Here is a 19,459-nt window from a genome sequence, read left to right on the forward strand (position 1 = left end):
CCAGAGCTTGAAGCTTGTTTCTGGGAGGCCTGCAAGCTCAAAAGGGGGGAGGCATGACTAGAACCTGCAAAAAAGAAGCTGCCAGTGGTGTCACTGCTGAGCAGCAGAGAACAGGGAGCTTCACTGTCTGGTGTTAAAACATGTCCTGTTTGTCACGCGTGCATTTTAGAGACAGAAGAAGAAGGTGTCAATAGAACTGCTTTTTCATGTACTTACAGAAATCTCTTTCTATCTGAGGTGCCCTCCCTGCCTCTGCATTCCGTGTTGTGTGAGAAATTATTCCACACCTTGTCCAATTCCAAATTCACAAAACTTGAAAAAAAAATATATCTGTTTTGTTGCATTTAAAGAAATGAGACAAAAAAAAAAAAAAAAAAAGGAGGGAGGGGTCCATGCTCCGAGGGAATTGCCTGGAGGTGTAATTTCAGTTTTCACAAATGGAAAAATTGCAGCATAGACTTTTCTCATTATTTGATATTTCATAGTGGTAAAAAAAAAAAAATCAATTAAAGAGAAATTATCTTTCAAACTCAGCGGGGAAGGTGTCTTCATGCAGCCAGCAAAGGCCTGCTGTATAACCCGAGGTTCACAACGGCTTTTCCACGGAGGGCAGCCCTGGTGTGCTGAGCGGAATCAGGACACGCTCCCCGACGGAGCGGGTGGGGGCCTCCCTCCCATGCCCCACTGACCCAGCGTCTCCGTTTACCAACCACATCACACCTTCTTCCTTCTCTCTCTGTTCCAGAACTGTTCCTCTCCATCAGGCAAACTGCTCCTCACCCTCAGGCTCACATGCCCCTCCTCTGCTAGGTTTCCTGATGCCAGATAGAGCTTCCCTCTGCCCTGCTCTGTCCTTCCACCCGCCCCCTCCAGTCACTGAGCCCTTGTCCTAGCCATCCATCTATCTGTCTGTTCCTCCTTCCCTCCCTCCCTCCCTCCCTCCCTTCCTTCCCCACTCACTCATCTGTCAATGCATCTGGACATCCAGCCACCCAGCAGATGTGTACTGATCACGTACCCTATGCCAAGCCATGATCTAGCCACTTGGGATTCCATTCTGGTGGGCTGGCAGCTCACATTATAATAAAGACCTTGCCTACAGCTGTATGAAAACTCAAGTCATTTAATCCTCCCGGCAAATGTGGGGACCAGAGCCCTTCTTATTCCCATTTAACAGATGAGAAACCTGAAGCTCAGAGACGTGAACTTACTCAAGACCAGTTGAGAAGTGGGGAGAGGGACCAAGGCCATGATCTTGACCACCAGGCTCATAGCACCATATGTCCATGGGCTGTGGGTCATGCTGTTTGGTGACCGGTGTTTTAATGTCCCCAACTAAATTCCAGATGCTCAAGGGCAGGGCCCATGGGCTGCGTGGGCCTCGTATGGCTTGGCATCAGTGACCACCTGTGTACAAAGGGGACTGAGAAAGTGGGAGCCCCCTCCACCGCCAGTCCCGCACACTCATGCCCCATTTGCATTCACGGGGGCCTTGCAAGCCCACAGCTCCAAGGCCGTCTGGAGAGAACTCAGGCTGTGCCCACGGCAAACATGCTAACCCTGCCTAGGGCCTGTTTGCAGCACGAGGCTTAGTCCATAAGGTCCACTCAAAGCAGGTCAAGGGCCAGCCCAAAGCAGGTCAAGGTGCCTGGGGTCTGTGCCTGGAATCGGGGGGAAGTGGGGGAAGTGGCCCTGATGAGACCATGTCCAGCACTCTGGGCCTCTGAAGCCAGCTCAGGCTCCCTCCCACCGGCACCCACTGGCCTGAAGGACCAAGGACACTGGCCTCAGAGCTCAGCTCCCAGACCAGGTTACGGGTCCTCATCCTACTCACATCCCCACCCCTCAGAACATGGAGCTGGTCTCTGCTTCCTACAGACTGAGCTCCTGGCTCTCCATGGAGCGAGCTGTCGTCTGTTTCCCTGACCGGCAGACTGGCCACTTTCCTCTCTTCATCCCCCTCCCGGAGCCTCGCACGTGCTTCCAGCCCATCCTACTCTCAGCGGCACCGAGAGCCACCTCGTGAGGTCTGGGTAGAAGAGCGTGGGGGTCCCAGGCTTCCCCACCCCTATCTGGCCACCAACTCCCCCACCTCTCATTATATCCAGGATCAGGAGGCCCACTGGCCCAGATTATAGGACAGAGGGGCTTGAAGCAGGGGATGGCCGCATAGACCTGGGGACACCAGCCCTCAACAGGGATGAGCCCAGGCACCTAGGGGACCTCTCCAGCCTCACCACCCCTTTCATAGGCATAAGTTTGTACCTTCACCTACCTGTCATATTCACACAGGTCCTCAGTCCCATTTTACTGCTGAGCAACCTGAGGCTCAGAGAGGTGACCTGCCTATTGCAAGGTCACAGCCACCCCAGGTTTCCAGCTACACGTCTGTTCCATTCCTCTGCACGGAGCCAGAACCACGAAGGGATGGAGCCTGAAGGTTCTGTCTCAAGCTACTTATGAGCAGAGAGTCAGGGCCAGGGTAGGTGCTGAGGACAGGAAGGTGAAGGCCTGCCCAAAGGTCACCTAGCCTTAGTCTCAGGGGTCAAGTCCGAGCCCAGGAGAGCCTCTGCCTGGGTCCCCAGCAAATGGCCAGAGGACACACACCCTCCCCGGTCTGTCAACACTGAGTCCTGGCATGAGAATTTGGGTGGCCCCTGGGCTCTGCTGTTCTAGGCCAGTGCCCCAAGCAGGGGGCAGACTTGTTGAAGCCAAAGGCAAAGACAGCCACCGCCTTCTCTGGCATGGACATCACTTCCCAGTGCCCGCTCAGCTCATGGCCCCAGCCCTCAGCCTCCAGAAGCCCTGGCATCAATAATAGAGTGTAAATTGCACATTTCAGAGATGCCTGATGGATAACCAAGACGCATTTTGGAGGCACGGACCCAAGGCCTTTTCGTTCCTCTGTCTGTGGGCCTCATCCATCTTGGCTCACGTCTCCCCTGCCGCCCCTTCCCCAAGGCCACTGACACTGAACCCTCTGACTCCTGAAAGCAGGGCAGGGCCTGGGATGGGAGCATGCCTCGCAGGAGGAGCCCATCAATTGCCCAGGTGCCAGGCAGCTTTTTTATTCCCTTGTTTTATATTGGATGGTTTATGTGGCCATCAAATTAAACCCAGTAAATAGCCCATCTTTTACGGGGTCCCTTGTCATCATTGCACAGATCCCACAGACTTCAACTTGTTGTGAGTCATCACCTGCCAACTTCATGACTGACAATAGGATCTTTGATCTGCCATGGTGGGTGGGGGAGGGGAAGCTGTGAGCTAGCTCAGATTGGTATTCAGAACCCCACAGGCCAAGGGGGAACCTCATTCTTGGATTTGCCACTAGCTCCTGCCACCTTCCAGGACAGAGAAACCTGCCTCTGCCACTTCCAGGCTGTGTGATCTTGAGCAAGTTACTTGCCCTCTCTGAGCTTCAGTGTCCTCATCTATAAGCATGCTCATAATAGCTCCCCCACAGGGGAACTTACTATTGAGGACTCAGTAAGGTAATATGCACAGAGTACCCCTCATTAGTGCAACCTGTATGTGACATATGCAGGAGGTTTAAAAGCCGCTGTAATTCTCCACCTGCCCCAGGCACACAGTCTAGGCTGTGTGTTAACTGCTTGTCTCTTTCCGTTGCTCTCCAGTGGCCCCTCCCTCACTCCCCTGCCCCTGCTGAGCCTCCGTGGGAGCCTGCAGGCCATGCTGCTTCCTGGCAGGACTCCTGTCCGTGGCTGGGATCCTGCCCCCCCCCCCCCCACACACACATTGTACATCCTCAGCCTCTCCCCCTAAGCTGGGGCAGGTACACTGACCTTATATATCTGAGCCATACAGAGCTGGCCCACCTGCCCCAGGTAGGAATCTGAGAATTCCAGGTGGCGGTGACTCCAGGAGAGAGGCGTGTGGACTAAACATGGGGAGAGGCTGACAGGGCTGGGTTTGAACCTGGCTTTACCGGTCCCCAGCTGTGTGACCTGCGGGGACACCTCTCTGGGGCTCAGTATCCTCATCTGTAATGTATTGCTGAGGGAGGGCTTGTGTGGAGCGCCTAGCACGGGAGAGAAGAGCTGCCCCAGCTGTCCCCAGCGGGGGACCCAAGGTCTTCCTATGACGCACTTAGGGCGGCTGCCCACCAGTCCTGGCTGAGCTTCAGAAGTGGGAGGGGAGATGCAAGTGGGCTAGGGAGCCGAGGCTGGGACGGAGGAAGGCCCTCGTCCTCACCTTTCCTGTGCCCCCTCCCAGGCCCTCCCTTCAGCGAGAAGAATTATTGTGCTTTCCTTAAACCCTGCCACTGGCGGAGCAGGGCCGCAAGCAGGAGCGAGGTGGCGCAGGGCACACTGGGGACAGAGAGGTTTCAGCCCCAGAAGGGGAAAGGCAGGGAGACCCCACCAGGCAGGGAGCTCCACCAAAAAGGGTCACCTCTATATCTGTGTTGGGTTCTCAACACATCTTTGTTTAAATTAATGAGGGGCCCCACATTTTCTTCCCCACCAGGCTATGCTGCTCCATGGCAGCATTCTAAGCAACATGGAGGGAGGAAGGTCAAGAGTCAGGGAGGCCTGGGGAGAGCTCCCCCACCTCCAAAAAGCCCCTCCCCCACGAAGTCAGGAAGCCTAGCTGCTCCACCTACCAGGGTGGCCTCCGGTCTCAGGCCTTCCTCTGTAATATGGGACCATGAATGATCCATTCCCCTGGATTCTTGTGAGGATAAAGGATGGTTATCTTCAAGCCTTGGCAGAGAGAGGGCCTGACGCAGAGTGGCGGACAGACCCGGGGACCAGGGCTGTCATTGGCAACAGGCAGCACCTCCCTGCAGGGGCAGATGTGAATGGTGGGTGAGCAGGGGAGCGTGGGATTTTAGTGCGACTGGGGCTCCTGCTCCGGCCAGTCTAGGCCCCCCGCAGGCACTTCCTTAGGGCAGGGGGCTGGATGCCACCACCCTCAAGGCCCTTCTAACCCTACCCGGCACAACTTCACGCTTGATCTGCCTACTGGTGCCATAGAGAACTTGCAACGCGTGGGGGGTGGCGGGAGGGATTCTTTTAAAACCTAAAGTTAATTATTTTTCTAATTATACGCTGCATGCATTATGCATCAGTAGTCATCACTGGCGGTGATGGCAGGCAGGTATGTAAATCCACTGAAGACGTACCTCGAGCTCATCGCTCCTCGTAGGCTGCCTGGGCGGCATGGGCGCCGGGATGTGCTGAACTTCAGAAAATGCAAATCGCTTTTTAAAAAAGACTTTAAAATTGGGTCTTAGGAGGTTAATTATATTGATAACAGTGTTCGATATTAAACTGTTCAGGGCCAGGAGAGGGGGGGTGGGGATGAAAGGAGACACGTGTAATTTCGTTTCTTTCTGTCCCAGCATTATTTAATACGAGGTTCCTGTCCCTGACGTTCTTCTGTGTCTGTGTGCACTTCTAGTAAAACTGCCTAGACCTGGGCTTCGTTTCTTTTGGGAAGGGAAAAGGAGAGGCTGGGGTGTTTCAGAAGGAGGAGAGAGGCCTGAGGCCTTTATTCTGGGGGTCCGGGAGGAAGGAAAAGAGAGGGCAGCCCCTGAGAACAAAGCAGTGGTCTCCTGGGTCTGCACTGCTTCTCAGCAGACAGTGGGGATCCTGGCTGCCAGGGGCCGAGAGAGCAGCGGGGGGGCCTGGAAAGCCTGGGCAGGTGATGCTTACTGATAATAGGGCAGAGACTCGGAAGTGGGTGCAGGTCGAGCCCCCCAGGAGCTGTGTGGGATAGACTACATCAGGCCCTGGTCCTGGGGAGACCTCCTGTTTATTTAAGACAAGGTGATGGTCCAACCCCTAGAATATAACAAACTCTTACAAGTCAGGATATGTTCTATCTTGTTCATGGGCCTAGCCCAGAGCCTGGCCCAGGAGGTGCTCATAAACGTTTGCTAAATGAATGAGGGAATGAATGAATGTGCTAAAGGGAAGCCCAGAATCTGAAACCCAGGAGCCAGCAGTAGGAGAGAAGAGGGGGGCTGGCCCTCCTCCAGTACTCCCCCGCCCCAGGGAGGCAACAGAGAGCCAGGCTGTCCGCACAGGAGCCCAGAGAGGCGGAGGGACTGGTCCAAGCTGTGCGGGGCGTGGTAGAGGAGCTGGACACAAACCCGGGCCGTGGACTTTGGTCTTCCCTTCCCATTGCTCTTCCCTTCCCAGGTGTCTTACACCTGTCCTTCCACTGGGGAAGCCCCACCCTGGGATGGAGCAAGCCCAGGAAGGCCCCCTGCTGTCCCCCCTCACCTCCTCTGATATGGGGTGACTAGCCTGGAACTGCCCAACTATAGGTCCACCTCCAGGTGTCAGAGGCTGGCCCCACTTTCTTAGAGATGCCCCCCTCCCCACTCACCCCCGCAGAGACGCACAGGGTGGAACCCACTCTCAGGACTGGGGAGAGAGGGGATCTTGCAGACCATCTGCTTTTTACAGAGGAGGAAAAGTCAAGGCCCAGAGCAGGGAAAGACGGGGGCATGGCAGAGAACCCCACAGCAGCTGCGGACCGCCCTCTCCCTGCCACCTCCTCTGGCCTTGGCACTGACCACCAAACCCTTCCCTGGGGGTTGGTGTGGGAGGCGAGGGTGGACATGTCCAGCTGAAGCAGGGTCTCCTGGGGGCGGCTGTCCCCCATGAGTGGACCTGCAGCCCTTCTGGCCCGGTGGGGTCAGGCCCGGTAGTGGCACCTGCTGCGTGCTGGGCCCTTCACAAACTGTCCTTTCCCGCTGGCCACTGCCCTGCAGGACCTGTGTCCCCAGGGCACATGCACGGAGGGGAGCACACTCAGGGGAAGGGGAGTGCCCAAGGTCACACCACTCGCAAACTGGAATGCCAGGGCACCGACCCACGTCTGACAGCTAGCTCCCACAGCCCAGTTCTGAGGCAGAGCCAGGTTCTCCATAAATATTTGGGGCGCCAGCCTGGGGAAACATAGCTGGCTGTTCCCTTCTGGCTTGGCCCCAGCCCAGGGACGACCCCTCCCCCACACCCCCTCGTAGGGGCTGGGAGGAGAATGGGGACAAGTGGCAGGGAGGCTGGCTGACAGGGGCCAAGCTTGGTCTCTGACGGGCCCCACTGCTGGGCCGGCGCCGTTATAATAAATAACAGCAAATAGCCGATCCGCAGGGCATCTTTCACGCTGGTGGCTAATAACACACTATTAATGCCCCCGCAGACGCTGTGCATGCCACGCCGCGCTGACGGATGTCCCGGCCTGGGTGCAGCCATAACTCATCCCCTCTCCTGGGGAAGTGCACGGGGAAGTGTCATTTTCCATCTTGCTAATGAATTGGGGCTTCCCTGCCCTGCCCAGGGCGCCGCCTCCGCTGCAGGTTGCCTGGCTCTTGTGTTCGGGGAGGCTTGAGTCGTCCCTCCTGCCTCTGGGGACAAGGGGGATAGGGCAGGACCCTGCGCCATCCTGGCCCAGCCCTGGCAGGCCATAGGGCACTCACTGCCCTTCTCTGGACCCGCACATGCAACTCTTCCCAACCAAGGGGCTGACCTGGAAGCCAGAGCAGATGATGCCCAAAGGCTGGCAGGAGCAGGGCCTCGGCTCGGGGCTGGGGGTCGGCTCCACCTGGGGCCTCCTCGCCAGTGCTTAAGTCACCAAAGGGTCTGCCTCCCCGAGGCCTCACTGCTGTCCCCTTTGGGCAAACTTGGAGGGGCTCGAAGTGAGCCTCCCTCCAAGGACAGCAGGGCCTGGGGAGGGGTGTGTGTGCAGCGGCTGACCCCGTGAGAGGCCACTCCCTTGTACATTGGGTTCAGCTACCCTGGAATAGAGCCCAGCAGCCTGGGGCCACCAGGTGGCAAGTGACCCCTTCCCTGGCAAGCAGAAGTGGCTGGTTGCCTGCACTTTGTGTGTGGGGTGGGCAGGACGGAGTGACAGACCTGGGGAGCTCTGTGAGGCCCTAGTTTGACCCAGCCCGGTTTGAGGGTGGGCCCCACCTGTTCCGTCTGGGCACAGGGAGCTGCTGGGTCTCCCCGGGACCCCCGGACCCCACCCCCACCCACCTTACCTCCTCGCTGCCGCCCTGGAGCCTGCTGGGTCCGGCTGGATGGCTGCTCTGGACACTGCACTTGGGTCCGGGTGGGCCTGGGCCACGCTCACATTCCAGCCCACGGCCCTGGCACTCGGGGTGCAGGCCACAGGCCTGGGGTGTTGGGTGGCACTGGGGGCTCCCTGGGGCGCAGGGAGGAGGCCCTGTGCTTGACTCTGCTGGGCTCCTCGGAGTCACACGTGGCTGTGGGTCCAGAGCAGCCTGCTCTGCGCTGTCTTAGGCCACGGGAGCTGCTCGCCTCGCCCTTGTGCAGCGAGGGGCATGCGTGAGCAGCTGCAGCGGTGCCCCCTGAGGCCCTGGACTCCCGTGCACGGCCTGAGGGTGTTCCGGGCCCCTGCTCCCCAGGCATGCCCTATGGCCCGGCGCCCATCCCGGGAGGGTGGCCCTTCGCTGTCCTCTCAACTTTTGCTCTTTTGTCTGTTGGCCGCCACCTCCTCGGAAAGGCTTCTGCGTGGCTTTTACCCCCTTTTCTTTCCCAAGTTTCTTTTTTTTAAAAAAATCCCTTTAAGTCACTTGGCAGAATGGGCTCTGGTGCAGAGAGCACTCTTGTGTGACAGAGCTGAGACTCCGTATTCCTGCCACTCAGGCCCTGTCTCCGGGGGGGAAGGGGGGTCCGTTACCCGCAGCGGAGTTCAGACGTTCACCGTGGGGCTGAGCTGCTGACATGCACCGTGGGCTGCCGGGCCCCCCAGGCCCCTCTTTGGGAGGATATCGGGGGTGGGGGGCTCCGTCCTGCTTGGCTGCTCCCCTTTGTAGAGAGGCTTTCTTGCTGGGGAGGCGGGGGGTGGGGAGGCAATTTATTCCTGCTTCACGTCCTGGTCTTGTCTGTCCAAAAAGGAATCCTTCTTACCCACGCTCTGCCTCCTCACCTGCCAAGAAACAATAGGAGTGATTAAGCCCCAGAAATAGGAGCCACCTGGGGACAGGCTGCCTGGGCTGCAACCCCTCTCCTCCCGTCCCGTGTTCCATGAGCTGGGAGGGGGCTGGGACTATCCCCCACCTCCCTTGTCTTTTCAAATCCAGATAACAGACAGCTGGCCGTGCAGAGCCCTCTCACTCCCCGTGTCCTGGGCGCCCCTGCCCTGGGGCTGGAAGGACTGGGAAGAGAAAAAGGAAGCTCTGAGAGCTCCCACGTTTGCAGGCGCCCTGTTCCAGCCCAGGGCTGGCCCTGCTTCCCCCGGCACCTGCTCCTCTCCATACTGTCGTTTAAAGGATCCAACTGGGCCACCGTGGCCTGGGCTTCCAGAACAAGCGCTGCCTTTCCCCGCCTCCCTTAGGAAGCAGGAGCGCCGGGAAACCGGGGGAGTTGCGTCCCTGCCCCTGTCTTGAGACCACCCACTTCCCAAGCCGGGGTCAGCGCTCCACACCCGCGGCTGCCCTCCCTCAGAGACCCGGGGCAGGGCCGGCTGTTTGTCGGAATCCAAAACAAAACCGGAGCCCCGGCTGCCTCTCATTAGCGCGGCCCTCTCGTTAGTTAGCGCGGCAGGCCCGGCGCCCTGGTGTCCGCGCTCCCCTGCAGGAGCCCCTCTTTGGAGAAGTGCTTTCATTACACATCTGACAGTGCCAGCTCTGGTTTGAAATAGGATCCAGATGGGCTTGGCTGCATCCGGGCACTTCTCTTTGTAGGGACGAAGGTGGCTGGTTTGAGAAATGCTTGTTGTCTGGGACTGTTCCAAATAAAAAACAAGAATGTCTACGGTGGGTGTTTTAATAAGCCCAGAACCCAGGCTGGGGGCTCACGGCCCACTGGGCGCCCAGCCTGGCAGGGGGGCTCTAGCCAGCTGCAGTGCGGGCTGATGGGGTTGACAGGATGGGGGAGTTCTTGGGACAAGCGTCCACAGGAGCAAGGAGGTTTAAGAACCAGCAAGCCCCAGGAGACATCAGTCCTGAGGTGTGAGCAGGCAGGTGGGGAGCAGCCCCGGGGAGGGGCAGGGTGGGGGCTTCACAGGAGGGAAGATGAGGACAGAGTCCGCCCCCGCCCCCAGGGGTGATGCCGGGCTCCAGCACGGGCTTTTATTGCTATTACACCCCTGTGATTTCATCCAATTATAAATTGTAATTTCTCTATGAAAGCAGGAGATGGAAAGAGTCCAATGAGGTCGTCTGCCTCCCTGGCCGGGGGCGAGGAAATTGTTTTATACCGCCGGAGGCAGGGCTGGCGGTCGGGGGCGGGGGTGGGGTGGGGTGGGGTGGGCAGAGGTGAGGGGTGGAGGCAGCAGGGTCCTGGGAGCCCAGAGGCTCTGGGTAGTCATGGCCGCTGGTTCCCCAGGACAGTGAGAGGCTACCTGAGCTCTGCTTTTGAAATGATGATGCAGCAAGGCCCCTTCCTCCCGCTGGTATCAGGCCCTCCCAACAACCCTCAAGATCAGGGCAGTGCCCCTATGACAGCCTCCAGGGCCCTACAAGGCCTGGCCCTGCCTTGTCCACCCACCTCATCTCCAGCCACTTCCCCCAAACACCCCAATCTGGGTCCACCAGGCCTACCCCACGCTGTTCCCCCTCCTGCAAGAGCGCACCTGACATCACCCCTCACCTCCTACATTGGGGTGCGTGGTCACACAAACCTGCCTTTCCTGTGGTCCTGCAAAGCCTCCTGGGTACCTCGGGTGCCCCTCATGTCCCAGACCCCACTGAGGTGACTGGGCTCCTCCAGTCTTTCTGCCTTGGGTGAGCGAGTGCCTCTCAGGAGTGCGAGGTGTGTGTTTGTATTCCCACGTCAGCCGCCCGGTGGGCAGTGCCTGGAGGTGTGAGCTTGTCCCACATGTGGGTGCGTCGTGGTGAGTGTTAGTATTCACCAGGCCCGGGAGTAAATAGATAAATGCGCCCTTCTGGCAAACACCTGCCCTCAGAGCCACTGAGTCCCCAGTGGGCACACGATTGGCTTGAGTGGCCGGAACCACACAGTGCAGACGAAGTTAGTGGTGGCACGTGGACTTTCTCTGTGGTCAGTCACTTTGACCAAGGATGAAATGAATCTGTGGGGTCCCAAGGATTCGGTAACCGGGGACCCCTCTTTGGCCCCTGCCTCTTTGGCCGGCTCATGAGCACTGTCCCCACGAGACTGCCTCTGCTCACCCCCACCTCACCTTGTCTTCCCCCGTACCCACCGGCTCCAGGTCTGGTGTCTGTGTTCAGGTGCCGGAGAACCATTTTGGGGGGAGGGGTCAACATAATAAAAGCTTCCATTTGTAACTGCTTGTGATGCTTACCCAGTTTTATTTTTTGTTGTATTCCACATCATAACTGTATTAAAAGAAATTCGAAAACGGGGAAAGAAAGCCAAGTGCACAACCCTCTGTCTCCACACCACTGCGTTTCCCATTTACAAAGGGACCTTATCCTTTCCCAGGTCATTTCTGCTTTGCCATCTCCCCTGAGCCGTGGGACAGCCCAGCATGGCTGACAGAGCAGGGAGGACCATCCCCATGGTGCAGGTGCAATGGGGACTTTAAAAAAAAAAGTAAGGAGGGAACTTGTCCAAGGTGGTACAGCCTACATGACAGCCAGGGCCTTGAACTCTGAGCCAGTTCCCTTCTGCCTGCACAATGCCAGTCTCAGCACAACAGAAATACACCACCAACCAAACACAAGGTGGCCCCTGGGCGCTTGCACTGAGACGCTCGGGGTTTCTCCTCAGGCCCTCCCATGCAATCATCCCTCCATCCACCTGTCCATCTTTCCATCTGTCTGTCCTTCTCTCCACCCATCCATCCATCTCGCAAACATGTACTGAGTCCAGTCATGCTCCCAGCACCATGCAAGACACTGGGGTCCAAAGAGGAGCCCCGTCCTTCAGGAGCTCAAGGTCCAGTAGACCAGCCACTGGTTTGCAAGGGGTCTCGGCGTGAGATACACAGGACATTATGGGAGCCAAAAGCCCCGCCTTACTCAGCCTGGGGGCGTGGCTCATGCAGGGGCTTCCTGGGGAAGGTGACCAGTGCTGTGGCTCTGGGGTCCTCCAGACTCCCGTGTCGTCATAGTCACATGGGAGCTCAGTGGCGGGCTAGAGTGGGGCAGGTGTGGCCAGTCTCCCCCTGACCGCCTGTCCACCTTCCAGAGCCACCGCCTCACCTTTGGTCCCCAGGGCTTCCCCGCCATGGAAATGCTCTTCATTGTGCCAGTTCCGGGCTGCCTGAAAGATCGCTCCTCACTGATATTAATGCTCATATTAGCAATTAGCCCTCCAGCTTCATTGCGACCTATGGCTCTTAGGACGGGTTTTTATGTGCATGTTATTAATCAGACACCTAGGATGTGCTGCTGGAAACCCAGGTGGGCTTTATGGCTGGTGGCTTGGCCAAGTGGTGTTCTACATGAACACCAGCCGCTCACCCCCCTCCCTGGACAGAGGCAAAGAAAGCAGAGTTTAGATCGCTGTAAGCAGGTCAAAGCTGGCGTGAGCTAGAAGACCCGGTGTTTCCTTTCATTTTGGACTTCCAGGCTGAGGTCAGCATCTGTGTCTGACCTTCAGCGATGAAAAGGCCCTTTGTGACTCAAACCTGGGGTTTGTTCCGTGGCTGCTGGCTTCTTCCCATCAGGATGGCCCTCCACAGCCCATTCGTTTTCCCTGCTGCAGTGTGTTGGTCACTGACCCAGTGCCAGCATGGACCTGGGGGCTGCCACAGCCTCGGTCCCTCTCTCCGGGGGCCACAGGGCAGGGAGAGCTTTTCTGTTTGGGAGTGTGGGCTGTAAGGGGTCAGCAGGGCAGAGGGTGGAATAGGAGGCCCATTTCAAGCTAAGGAAACGGCCTGTGGAGCTCAAAGCTGGGAGGGCCTGGTGCCCTGTGAAGGCCGGTGTCCTGAAGCTCGGAGATCATGGAGAGCAGTGGTCTGTGCTGAAGTGGGAGATGGGACTCTGGCCTTGGGGGGAGTTTTGAACGCCCTGCTGGGGGCCTGTCTTCATCCTGAGGGAGGTGGGGAGCCGGCGCAGGTGTCTGGGCAGGGTGGGGCATGAGCAGGTCGGCAACTTAGAAAGGTCCCTCTGGCTGCCCTGTGGAGAGCTGGTGGGTGCCGGGGCACGTGGGAGGGGACCAGTGACAGGCTGGGGCAGTCTGTCCGCAGGAGCAGGGTGAAGGTCTGGGCTGGGGGGAGGGGCTGACTCGGAGGCCTCCCTGAAGACAGGCCTGGGGGCTGAATGGTTGCCCTCCCCCTCCTGCTCGCTGGAGGGTGGCCAAGGGCTCCTGCAAGCACTGCCATGCGGATCAAGGGGCCACGGGCAGGGGCAGCGGCATGCTGGGGGCTCCAGTCCCTCCCTCTACGCTGCCAGGCCCCTTCTCACTCGCTCTGGCCTCCAGGCTCGGCACCACACACAGCACCCACATGGCGGGTGAGAAGGGCGGGGGCGAGAGAGCCCGCATACTCGGTGCGAGCCCTCCAAGCCTCCACGCTGCTAATTAAACCGTTTTCTGACAAAGCCCAGACTTTCGGGGCTGGGTGTTGGAGCAAGTGTGTGAGCCAGCCGGTGGGCGGCTGCCGGCGCCAACGCTGCCGGGCCCGCGCGCCTGGGCCACCGCCAGGGCCCACCCTCGGAGACAGACCGTTGGGGCACCGGGGTGGACAGTGCGCAGAGCAGGGCAGCCAAGAGCCCCAGGGACCCCGGGGCCAGCTCTTCTCGGACAGAGCTCCTCCAGGGAAAGAACGTGGGACTTCTGCCGCGACAGGATATCCCTCCCTCCCTCTCTCCACGTGGGGGTTGGAGCCAGGACCTGCAGAACAAGGGCAGCTATATAGCCAGAGGTAGCCTGGGAAGTCACCCCCGTGCCCTGGTGCTGGGCTGGCAGAGCAGACCAGGGGCCGGAGCAGTCTGGACTGCTGGCACCTGCCTGCCCACTGGGCTGGCAGCCCCTTCCCTGCACTCACTGGGGGGAGGGGCGGTCCGGAGGCCTGGACCTCCCAGTTTAGGGCGCTGCCCCCACAGGGCAGCCAAGTAATAGAAAGGCTGCCGAGTGGGCGCTGCTGCCCCTGGGCCGCGGCGTGACAGAAGAGCGGGCAGGCGCCTGAAGCGGCCGCCTGCGTCTGGAGTGCTCTTGAGCATTTGAACTCTCCGAGCAAGGGCAGGTGGCAGCAGGAACTTCTGTGCCAAGTGAGCAGTGAGAGGTCGAGGGGGCAGAGCCAGCCAGGGGCAGCTGGCACCCAGCTTCTGGAGGGGTCCTGTGAGGTGGCCACAGGTGGCCCTGCTGCTGAGGAGGGTCAGAGGAGGTATGGGGGGCTCACAGCTCTCTACAGGCTGCCCCCAAGCCCGAAGGCAGGGTAGAGTGGCCAGAGCCTTCCTGAACATGGTAAGGGACAGGAGTGGCAGGCCTGGGCCTGCGCTGGGCTTTGGCTCCTGGCTGCTGTCACTACACTCTTGAACATGAGGGCCAGTGTCTGGCCCAGGGGGACCCAAATGATGATGCTTCTGGGGCCACCAGCGGAGGCCAAATCTTTCTCAGGAAACAGGCCTGCTTTAGCCGGCAGAACAGTGGCTGTGCCTTCCTCACCCTGAGCCAATGTGGGCGATGGAGCTGGGAGGCAGAAGACCTGGTCCCCACCTCCTGGCCACCCCGGCTCTGTGTGGCCACACACGGAGCCCAGCTCACACGTGTGGCTCCTCTCCACCGCCCCTTCCCTCAGTCCGCTCCCCAGCCTCAGATTCTTTCAGGACCCCCACACCGTACCAACACTGGCAGGGTCTGGTGTGCACTCAGGGGACCATCAGCACCCCTCCAGTCCCTGTATTCAAAAGGCAGCCCTCCTTAGACCTCCGCCATGGACCATACTCAAAGCCACAAGCCGGGGATTCCAGGCCACGTGCCTGCGTCCTCCCAGTTACGCAGGTGCAGCTGGGGGAAGCTGCCTTTGCTTCCACAAGTCCGCTTCCCTCCCACCAGCTGTGCCCGCCTCCGGCCCAGGGACAGGCGCCCTCGCTCCCTGCTCTCTGGGTTTCTCTGCACCAGCAGAAGCCGGAGCCAAGGGACCTGCGCCTCCGCCTCCGTGTTGGAAGCCTCCCACGCCCTCCCCTCCTTCCCGTAAACACCCTCTCCGGGAGCAGCGCTGCGCCCCAGGCCCAGCGGCCAGACTTTGTTAATATTTACAGCAAGTGGCTCAGGAAGCTATTAGCTTCCTTTTCTTGTTGTTAATTGAAAGAGGAGAAAGTGGTTGTAACACTTCAAAAAGACTTAAAGTGCAGCCTGAGAGACCGACTGCATTGGGAGGCAGGGACAAAGAGAAAGAGCACTTTAAATAAATAAAGGGAGCCCACACCTCACGCGAGGGTGGACTGACGCTTCTTGCCATCTCTGCATGGCTCTCCTCTGAGGTTTCCTCGTTGCCTCTCACTGTACATTTTCCTTTTCATTTGGGAGCCTGCCTTAAGGAGAGAAAGAGGAAGAAAAAGGATTCCTGGAGCACTTTTGTTAATAATGAGGCTCTTTCAAGTTGCAGCTAGTGAGGCCCCAGTACCTTGGCTTGAGGAGCTGGGCCGGCCGTGCAGGCAGCTGCAGCCCCTGAGCTTCCCTGACCTGGGGCCGCCAACACACAGGCACACGCCTCCCAGGGTGCAGGCCCCAACAGGGTGCTGGGCTATAGGGATTTCTGGGCCCCTGACCTGGGTGTGACCTTGGGGAAGCACTAGGACCTCAGTCCCCAATGGCCTCCAGGTTGGGAGGCACCTTCTGAATCCTGGTAGGCGGGGAGCTGGAGGTCTGCCATTGCTAGGCCTCTGGCCTCCCGAGCCACTTTTTCAAGAGAGAAATGACCCTGCCCCCTGGGCCTACACCGTCAGCTTCTGGAGTCTGCCCCATGCTGTGACTAGATGGCTGGCTCTGCAGTCCAGTAGCCTGGTCTTCACTCCAGGATCCTGCCATTCAATTCTGTTTAACAAGTGACCCCTCCTCCAGGCAGTCTTCCCTGACCCTCCCTTGTCCCTGGCTTGCTTTAGATTGGCCTCTCGGGCTCCCCTGGGACACTGCTCTTTATCAGCCCAGTCTTGTGTCCGCAGAGCAAGGCTGCTGACTGTTCCAGACTGTTGCTGGTTGGGCTACACAAGGGAGAGACACACACTGCACATCAAAGGAGGTCTTCTCCTCCCTGCCCCTCCCTGCCTCTGCCCTGTCAGACCAAATAAGAACCCAGTTCTGTCTGGGCCCCCCGCAGATGCGCAGCCTCACTGCAGGACATGAGGCCCAGGGGGGTGAGAAGTGGTCAGGGCAGCGGGGGTGGGGCTGCTCTGGGAGGAGAGGGGTCCTCTGTGCTCGGGTTTCTGGGTGTCTGACCCAGAGAAGGAAGACCGACCTGTCTGGGAGGCCCAAGAACTAGAAGGACCAGGACAGGGTATAGGGAAGGGTTTGGCTAAGGGAGCAGTCCGTAAGGGGCAGAGGTGCCTGGAGGCGAGCTAGGCTGCCATCGGTGGGGGCCCAGGCCCAGACTGGACGGGGACGGCTGCTCAGCAGAGGTCGGATGAGGATGACCACGTGGAGCAGGGCCTGGATGACCCAGGCTTCCTTCCCCTGAGGCCTGCTGCGGCCATGCTGTGCTCCCTCTGGCTAACCCCATGCAGCCTCTCCCCTCCTGGGGCTCACCCGCCCCCAGCTCTTAAGGGTAAAGACTGTCGGCAGCATTGACCGGAACCATAGCTAACGTGACTGAGTTCTGACGAGGGCCTAGACACACAGAGCTAGGCACCCGATGTGGGTAATAACAATACAACAACTACCCTGCACTGAGTCGCCGCCCTGAGCCCAGAGTGGCATCACCTGTGTGGCCGGGGGCTGTGCTCAGACAGGCAGGAGGCTGCAGGCCCGAGCTCTCAAAGATACCAATGTAACTGTTTGCTCTAGTGATTCCCTGCTTATACACTGGGACATGCCCCATGGTGTGCACACACCCCTTTAACCAGCCTTTGGTAAGTGCCTAATGGGCGCCAGGCACCAGCCCCGTGCCAGCGACATGCCGCAGTGAGGACAGGCCTGTCCCTGCCCTTTGCTTCCCACCTAGCTCAGTGCCTGGCGCACAGGAGGGGCACACACCTTTAGCAAATGAAAGCCAAAGGAGAGAGGGAATGGGTGGGGTAGACAGCTGGGTCGGGACCCCGGGAGCCCCATGTCCTGGCCACATGCAGCCTCTGCCCCGTGTCACCCCCATCTCCTACTCCTCCGACCACACCCAGCCTCCACCTTCCCTGAGGCAGGGAGGCCCACCTGCCTCCTGGGTGGGTTGAGCCCTCTGCCCCCACCCCAGAACCCCTGCCAGGTACAGCCCCTCTTCCCTTCCAGCTCGTGGCTCCAGCCCTGACGTTCCGATCCCATCCCCCAGCCCTGCCCGGAACACTAATGCTCCCAGGTTGAAACCATCCGTGTTTAATTTTTTTAAGAGCCAGGTAGAAGGGAAGACAAGAAAAGGGGAGGCTTCAGTGGGTGGCAGCTGGAGCCCCCCTCAAGCTCTTTGCGGAGCTGCTCCTTAGAGAATCACCCTGGGTGGTCGCACTGTCCCTGATGAGGCCCAGGGAGGAGTCAGCCCTGTGCGGTGCCATCAGCACCCCAGGACAATCACGTTGCCCCTAAGAAAGCCAGGGAGGGAGTGGCTTCGGTTTCCAGTAGGGCTGGCCTGCTGACTGTTACTAGGCCAGGCTAGAGGCTCTGGCTTGGGAGGGTGGTTTTTCCTTAGAAGGGCACCCCCTTAATTAAGAGTGTGCAGCCAGGCCACCTCTTCCTTGTCCCTTGTTTGCAAATTAGGTGTCTGCCCGGCTCCTCTCAGGAAATGGAAACTGGGGCCTCCCCAGATGAAGCTGGGGTCACGGTGGGGACAGAAGGATGGCTGGAGAGGCAGGAGAGTGGGCTTGGTCTGAGAGAGGCCATGCAGGGAGTGTGCTTCTGTGCTAGATGACCTTGGACAAGCCCTTGACCTCTCAGGCCTCAACTGCCTCCTTGAGTGCTGGGATGTGGCCACAGGGTTAGGAGGGCCGTTGCCGGAAGGACAGGGAGGTTAACGGCCCGAGTCAGAGGTCTGAGAGGAGCTCCGTCATGCGGCTTCCAAAGCTGTGCTACTTGGGGCCAGTGTGTTCCATCTCTGAGCATCAGGGGCCCACGAGATGGTTCAGGAGTGAAGCGTCCTCACAGGCCTGCGGTGAGGACCAAAGGAGGCACCACGTGAACCCCCTAAGGACCCGTCTGGTGCTCTCCGAGCACATATAAGTCAGCTGTGGTTACTATAGCCCAGGAGACAGGTGCAATCAGTAAAGCCTCTTCCCTCGGCTTCCCGCCCCGCAGCCCTTCTGCCTGGGAAACCCCTCTCCTCCCTCAGCTCCTCCCACCCCCACCAGCCAGGCCGACAGGCTGAGCTCACTGCCACCTCCCCCCAGCATCCCAGTTTAGCGTCCTGAGGCCCCCAGAGGGAAGGATGGAATCGTAACGGCAGGAAACATGACAGAACATGAAACATGATGAAATCAGCTGCGTAAATTATGAAACCAAATCACAGCCCCGCTCCAAGGCAGGGTAAATGCCGGCTGATGCTCTGCGGGCCGGCCTCCTGGGGGCGCCCCCCGCCACCCCCGTGCGCCCTGAGCCCCTTACCTGGTGCCGTGAGTGTGGGCTCCAGCTGCCCGCCCCCTCCTCCCCCTCGTCCTCTTCCAGCAGCTGGGCCCTGCCTCACTGAGACACTACCCTAGTGTGACTTATGCTGTAGCCTTAGCCCCCCATCAGACCCTGCCAAGACCCCCGCTGGGCAGGGGGCTGGTCTCTTCCCCGTCCTCTCCCAGTTCCCTGCCTCCCCGAGGTTCTCCCCGAGAGCTCAGGCACAGGAGCCCTGTCCCACTCAGGCCCCGCTCCCCTGGGCTCCCACATGAGACAAACCCCAAACTGCCCGGTGGAGAGACCCACTGCTGTCCCGGGGCCCCGTGTTAAGTCTTGTGACACCCTGGGCCACAGGATGTGGGTCTGGTTGGTGGTCAGGGATGAGGCTTGGGGCTGCCCTGCACTCTGGCTGCCCACCCCCTCCCATCCAGGGATGCCCCACCACCTCCACGTTGTGTCTCCTCCCCTGTGAACTGAGCCCGGGGCCTCCCTCTTCTGTCCCCGCCCCCAGCGTCGCAGCCACCTGTGAGCACAGAGCTGGTCTGGAACAGGGAGGGTGACTCCAAGCAAATGTGCTTCTTTGGCCACCTCCCCTCTGCTTCGGGGGCTGCATCATAAATTATTATCGACCCGGTGCTGGCCGGGGCTGGAGACCAGATAGGAAAATACAGCAGCGCTCAGTAACTGTGCCCTGAGCTGCCCGAATGTACTTATGTGTGGCTTTCCTACCCACTGGAAGCGTGACGATAAATAACTGCTGACTGCTAGGTCCCCAGGCTGGAAAAACACCTTTGGCCCCATTTCCCGAGGACAGCTGAGGGCTGGAGACCTGCGTCTGTCCCAGCTGCCCT

At 59.3% G+C, this 19,459-nt stretch overlaps 1 protein-coding gene across 5 annotated transcripts in view; it reads left to right on the forward strand.

The window, feature by feature from the left end:
• MACROD1 (mono-ADP ribosylhydrolase 1) overlaps positions 1-19,459 on the forward strand; it is a 135,541-nt gene that overhangs the window by 40,755 nt on the left and 75,327 nt on the right. The window lies entirely within an intron of this gene.

Source organism: Furipterus horrens, unplaced genomic scaffold (assembly GCF_987537825.1).
Source record: "Furipterus horrens unplaced genomic scaffold, mFurHor1.1.pri manual_scaffold_2, whole genome shotgun sequence".
NCBI lineage: Eukaryota > Metazoa > Chordata > Mammalia > Chiroptera > Furipteridae > Furipterus > Furipterus horrens.